The sequence below is a fragment of the Oryctolagus cuniculus genome, chromosome 11, assembly GCF_051225735.1.
Source record: "Oryctolagus cuniculus isolate XC-2025 breed Fujian yellow rabbit chromosome 11, ASM5122573v1, whole genome shotgun sequence".
Lineage (NCBI taxonomy): Eukaryota > Metazoa > Chordata > Mammalia > Lagomorpha > Leporidae > Oryctolagus > Oryctolagus cuniculus.
The window spans coordinates 85,351,006-85,357,392 of record NC_142877.1 but is presented as its reverse complement, the minus strand read 5'-3'; the positions used below and the strand labels follow the sequence as shown (position 1 = coordinate 85,357,392).

At 36.3% G+C, this 6,387-nt stretch overlaps 1 pseudogene across 1 annotated transcript; it reads left to right on the top strand.

The window, feature by feature from the left end:
- Positions 1-1,057: 1,057 nt before the first annotated feature.
- LOC100338731 (5'-3' DNA helicase ZGRF1 pseudogene) lies at positions 1,058-6,179 on the top strand (annotated as a pseudogene). Its single transcript, XR_016216222.1, has one exon. The product of XR_016216222.1 is annotated as a 5'-3' DNA helicase ZGRF1 pseudogene (transcript).
- Positions 6,180-6,387: the final 208 nt, after the last annotated feature.

The window sequence follows — 6,387 nt, the reverse complement described above, 5'->3', positions numbered from 1 at the left end:
AATGTGATTAAGCTGCTTGTTTGAGATTATTGTTGTATTAACATCAAATATTATATTTTATTATTGTATAATAATTGTATTATTGTATATTGTATATTAGCTATTGTATATTAATGTCAAAACACCCAACAACAGCTTTGGCAATAGAGAATTGCCTAGACTTAATTTTCAGAGGTCCTGTTGTAATGATAGTTAGGATTGCTAATCATGTCAAACACAAGACATGGAAGTCAGTGATAAACTCTTTAAAAATATGCATATGATATTGGGAGGTACAATAGGGATGTTTCACAAGAGAATTTAGAATCTGTAAAACATTTTAAAAATTATTTCCATGACCAATTCTTCAAGAACAACTTTAAAGTTTTGATTTTTCTATTCAAATAAAAAGCAACTGATTTTTTAAAAAAACAAATGGCTTAACATTATGACATATGTTCAGTTGACTGCTTTTGAGAATTTGCTTTGGAATTTTTCAAATTTCATTTCTAGATATATTTCTTTTTAAAAATTCCTCTCTGATTTTTTAGTGACCCTTAGGTATATGATATGTAAAATGCCTAAATATTTAGCATTATTAATCACCAATTATTTTAAAGCTTATTTTTAGTACTTATCTTTTTTGTATTTATATAATTTATTATTATGGTGCTAATAAATTGTGTACATGTCGACCAAATAATAAGATAAAATAATCTATTGTTTATATATATGTTTTTTTATTTTATTTAATGAACATAAATTTCCAAAGTACAGCTTATGGATTACAATAGCTTCCCCCCCCATAACTTCCCTCCCACCCACAACACTCCCCTCTCCCATTCCCTCTCCCCTTCCATTCACATCAAGATTAATTTTCAATTATCTTTATATACAGAAGATCAATTTAGCATATATTAAGTAAAGATTTCCAGTTTGCACCCACACAGAAACACAAAGTGTAAAATACTATTTGAGTACTAGTTATAGCATTAATTAAACACCTAAGAGTAACTGTGTATTTTTTTAATTTTCCCTCCCACTCACACCCCTCCCATCTCCCTCTCCCTCTCCCATTCCATTCACATCAAGATTCATTTTCAATTATCTTTATATACAGAAGATTGATTTAGTATGTATTAAGTAAAGATTTCATCAGTTTGCACTCACACAGAAACACAAAGTGTAAAATACTGTTTGAGTACTAGTTATAGCATTACTTCACTTTGGACAACACACTAAGGACAGATCCCACATGAGAAGTAAGTACACAGTGACTCCTGTTGTTGACTTAACAATTTTTGACACTCTTGTTTATGAGGTCAGTAATCTCCCTAGGCTCTAGTCATGAGTTGCCAAGGCTATGGAAGCCATTTGAGTTCGCTGACTTCGATCTTATTCTGACATGGTCATAGTCAAAGTGGAAGTTCTCTCCTCCCTTCAGAGGAAGGTACCTCCTTCTTTGATGGCCCTGTTCTTTCCACTGGGATCTCACTCGCAGAGATCTTCCATTTAGGTCTTTTTTTTTTTTTTTTCCAGGGTGTCTTGGCTTTCCATGCCTAAAATAATCTCATGGGCTTTTCAGCCATATCCGAATGCCTTATGGGCTGATTCTGAGGCCAGAGTGCTATTTAGGACATCTGCCATTCTATGAGTCTGCTGTGTATCCTGCTTCCCATGATGGATCGTTCTCTCCCTTTTTGATTCTATCAGCTAGTATTAGCAGACACTAGTCTTGTTTGTGTGATCCCTTTGACTCTTAGACCTATCAGTGTGATCAATTGTGAACTGAAATTGATCACTTGGACTAGTGAGATGGCATTGGTACATGCCACCTTGATGGGATTGTATTGGGATTCCGCTGGCATGATTCTAACTCCACCATTTGGGGCAAGTCCTATTGAGCATTTCCCAAATTGTACATCTCCTCCCTCTCTTATTCCCACTCATATTTAACAGGGATCACTTTTCAGTTAAAATTTAAACACCTAAGAATAATTCTGTGTTAATCACAGAGTTCAACCAATAGTACTAGAACAAAGCAAAGAGAAAATACTAAAATGGATAAAGTATTACATTGTAATCAACAGTCAGGACAAGAGCTGATCAAGTCACTGTTTCTCATAGTGTCCATTTCACTTCAACAAGTTTCCCCTTTGGTGCTCAGTAGTACTTATCTTAAAATTATTTATAAATTAAAATTTGTATCTTGGACAGAAATCTTCTCAGCTTCCATCAACCTTCCTAAGTTATAATTGTTTAATTCTCTCAAAAGTGGCTTCAAGCTGAACTTTTTCTTTAAATTGCTAAGTTCTACCTCTAATTTATCATATAATTATAAGAAAATTAAAAGTAAATATGTGTGGGCTCTCGATTCTGTTTCATTGATCTATTATGACAATAGTACACTGTTTTGCTACAAGAGCAGCCTTCAAATTTATAGTCAATTTAATTTCAATAAAAGTGCCAAACAGTTCATAACAGAAAGAATAACCTTTCTGACAAATGACTCTCAGCTCCCAGGTATCCTCATGCAAGAAAATGAGGCTGAAATACTTTATTTACACCATATAAAAACATTAATTCAAAACTGATCATATACCTAAATGTAAGTGACAACACTATAAAACCTTTAGAAGAACACATAAGCCAAAGTTTTTATGACTTTGAGTTAGAAAAGCCTTCTTAGTCATGGCACCAAAAGCACAGACAAGAATAACAACACAAATAGATAAGTTGGATTTGAAAATTAAAAATTTCCATGCCCCAAATCCATCATTAAAAAAAAAAACAAAGATAACCCCCAGAGTGGGAGAAAATATTTGTAGCTCATGTAATAATAAGAAACTTGTATCTAGAATCTATAAAGAAAACTTACAACTTAATAATAAAAAGTTAAATAATCTCTCTGTGTAACTTTTTCAAATAACTAAATCTTAAAAAAAAAAAAAGATATAAACACTATGCCAACAAACCTTGAGAACACTGCCCCTTGTGAGAACAGAGAAATGGCATTTCTTCAGCTGACTGCTCCATTCTCTAAGATGAACACAGAAATGCCAAGTGAAAAAGTTTATTCTCGCTCTGAAAGTAAGCATTCAGGTTCTTCACTCACCTGTGAGCCCATGAAAAGAGATATTTTGACCTCTCACTGTTCAGGAGTTTCCCAAACCATCAGAAGCAAAGCACAGATACTAGCTCTTCTGAAGTCCAAGTCTACTAGTAGGTATAAAGAACTCAATTCTGAGGCTACAGGACATTTTCCTCAGGTACAGCCACGAGGATGTTTAAACGTTCCTACCAAACCGAAGTGCTTAATTCTGCAGGAAGAGTGTGCTGAGGTGAAGACTCTCAGCACCAATTAGAAAATGCTATGGGAAATGAAAGTCGATGGGCTACTGTATTTATCTGTACAAAACTCACCTGTACACTATTCTATGATGGATGGAAACTATGTAGAAAGAAAACTCAAGGCCCAGGAAGATGATATAAATTTGGATGTGAAAAACCCTTTGGTACAAAAAGAAGTAAAATTCGTTGGGACGTATACTGAAAAGAGTAAAAAGCATGATGAAGATAAGCCAGTAGGAAGTAATGATCAATCCTGGAATCAGGAAATAAAGTTGGAAATTCCTTCATTCTGTGAAGGCGCCAGCTTCCTGGTTAACCTGCAGTAGAGCAGAAAATGGCGATTTATCTGAATCTGACATTCCAGAAAATAATAAAATGCCTTTTAATCAGAATAACGAGGTATACATAAAAGAATCTATTTGCATTAAGGGAAATGCTCGGGTGGTTAATGCCTGTGGAACACCAGAAAAAGAGTAAAAACAATCAGTTTCGTGTCTGTCTGAATCAGAACGTCCACAAATTGACTCGTCTCTGAGTAGCAATTCTAGGATCTCTGATGACATTACAGACATGTTTTCTAAAAGTCATACTGATAGTGAAGCTCTTAATGGTGTGCATGAATCTATAAATAATGTAACACAACCATTTTTGAAGATAAGTTTTAATCTGAACCATTTTGAGATCAGTGACACTGAGGATGAATCACAGGGAAGCAACAAAATTTCCCAGAATTCAGAAAATGGAATAAAAGAAATATTGGTTAATGATGGCAATTTGTGTGTTCAGAAGAAATGTAAGGATATAAGCCATCAAGGTACAGGTAGTGAACATTGGTGGCAAACCATCAGAAACATGTCCTATTAAATAGATTCTGCCATCACAGTTTTGTGATAAAACTTGTGTGGGTTTTTGACACAGGACCTTGCAAAGCTAAAAACCTTGGGAAAAAATAGAGGAAGAGTATCATGACATATTAAGCAATTTTGATTCACCTTTAGAGTAGACTAATAATGTTTCTGTAGATAATAAAGAAGATGCTAATAAATATCTCTAAAAAGTCAGAATTAGCTATGATTTTCCTTCACTCCCAAATAAATCTAAAGATACAAACATAATCACAATCAGATGCCTGAAAACAAGTCTATTTTCAGAAGATGTTCAACCTCAACCTTCTATTTTAGGAAGTGAATTAGACAAAAGTGATCAGATTTTACCATCAACCTCTAGCAATGACAACAATATCCAACTATTAAATCAGAATCACTCTGGAAGTACAGAGCTTGATAAAACAAATACTCCAGATTCCAATTCTTTGTTTACCCTCTAGATAAAAGACTTCCTATTTCCTCAGGCACCAAACTATATATTCCTGAATCTGAAGATTTAGACATTTAGACATTTACCGAATGATCAGATAGAAGTCAAAACTGCTAGACAGAGCAAACAATACTGGAATAATCCTAGAAATTCCTCAGAACTTTCTGGATTAGTAAATATCATTTCACTTTTAAGGTCACTGTCTGAACATAGTACAGCTTTAGACAGCTTGGAAATATTGAAAAAGAAAAATACTAACCTTCAACAACAAGAAACTCAGCAGAGGAGTCAGATTGCTGTCCTAAAATTAGGAAACCATTTATTACAGTAATTCCACAATCTGTACCCAAATTTCCTCATTGGAACCAGGATTCTCAACAGATACTAAAAGAAAATGAAGTTGAACCAATGAACCATGCCAGTCTTTGCCATTCCTTTCCTCGGGGAGTAAAGAAGAGAATGGTTTTCTACCTGGTGCTCCTAAACAAATACAGAGAAAAACCCATGAGACTAAGGGCACCTGATGAAAGGATCAGCTACTGGCAGTGCAAATGACCAGAGGCTACATCTCACAGCTAGGAGGAAGTCAGTTCCCAAGTACCACTGAGTATGAAAACTTCATGACAAAACCTGCTTTTTTGACATCGAAGTTGTCTAGCACTTGTATACAGACAGAGTTCTTTCAGTGGGTGAAGCTGCCACCTGAGGTACCAGCATCCCATATGGATGCCAGTTTGAGTCCCAGCTCAAACTTCTGATCTAGCTCTCTGCTATCGACTAGGAAAGCAGTAGAAGATGGCCCAAGTCCTTGGACTGTTGCACCTGCATCAGGGACCTGAAGAAGCTCCCGGCTCTTGCCATTGCTGCCATTTGGGGAGTGAACAGCGGATGGAAGACCTCTCTCTCTGCCTCTGCCTCTTTGTAACTCTGCCTTTCAAATAAATAAATAAATCTTTAAAAAACAAAGGCTAGGTAATATTCCATCACACACACACACACTCAATTTAACTATTCATTTGTTGAAAGATACTGTGTTTTTTTTTTTTTTTTCCGTGTCTTGACTGTTTTAACACTGCAATGGATAATACTGACTATAGTTAATTATCTTTAATTGTATACTGGAAATTCGGTGAGAGAAAATCTGTATTCTCACCATATACACACAGAGAAATTTCGTGGTACATATGTTCATTAGTTTGATTACAGTAATAAGTATATGTATTTCAAAACATCATGTTGTATACATTAAATCATACAGTTTTTATTAAAAATGCCCAAATCAAAAATAAGCAATACATCCCACATATCTTTATGTATCAGTGTATGTACTAAAGCTTCCTCAATCTTTTTTTTTTTTTTAAACAGGCAGAGTGGACAGTGAGAGAGAGATACAGAGAGAAAGGTCTTCCTTTGCCGTTGGTTCACCCTCCAATGGCCGCCGCGGCTGGCGCGCTGTGGCCGGCGCACCGCGCTGATCCGATGGCAGGAGCCAGGAGCCAGGTGCTTTTCCTGGTCTCCCATGGGGTGCAGGGCCCAAGCACTTGGGCCATCCTCCACTGCACTCCCTGGCCATAGCAGAGAGCTGGCCTGGAAGAGGGGCAACCAGGACAGAATCCGGCGCCCCAACCGGGACTAGAACCCGGTGTGCCGGCACCGCTAGGCGGAGGATTAGCCTAGTGAGCCACGGCGCCGGCCTCCTCAATCTTTTTTAACATCATGCTTATTCATGGATGCATAGTA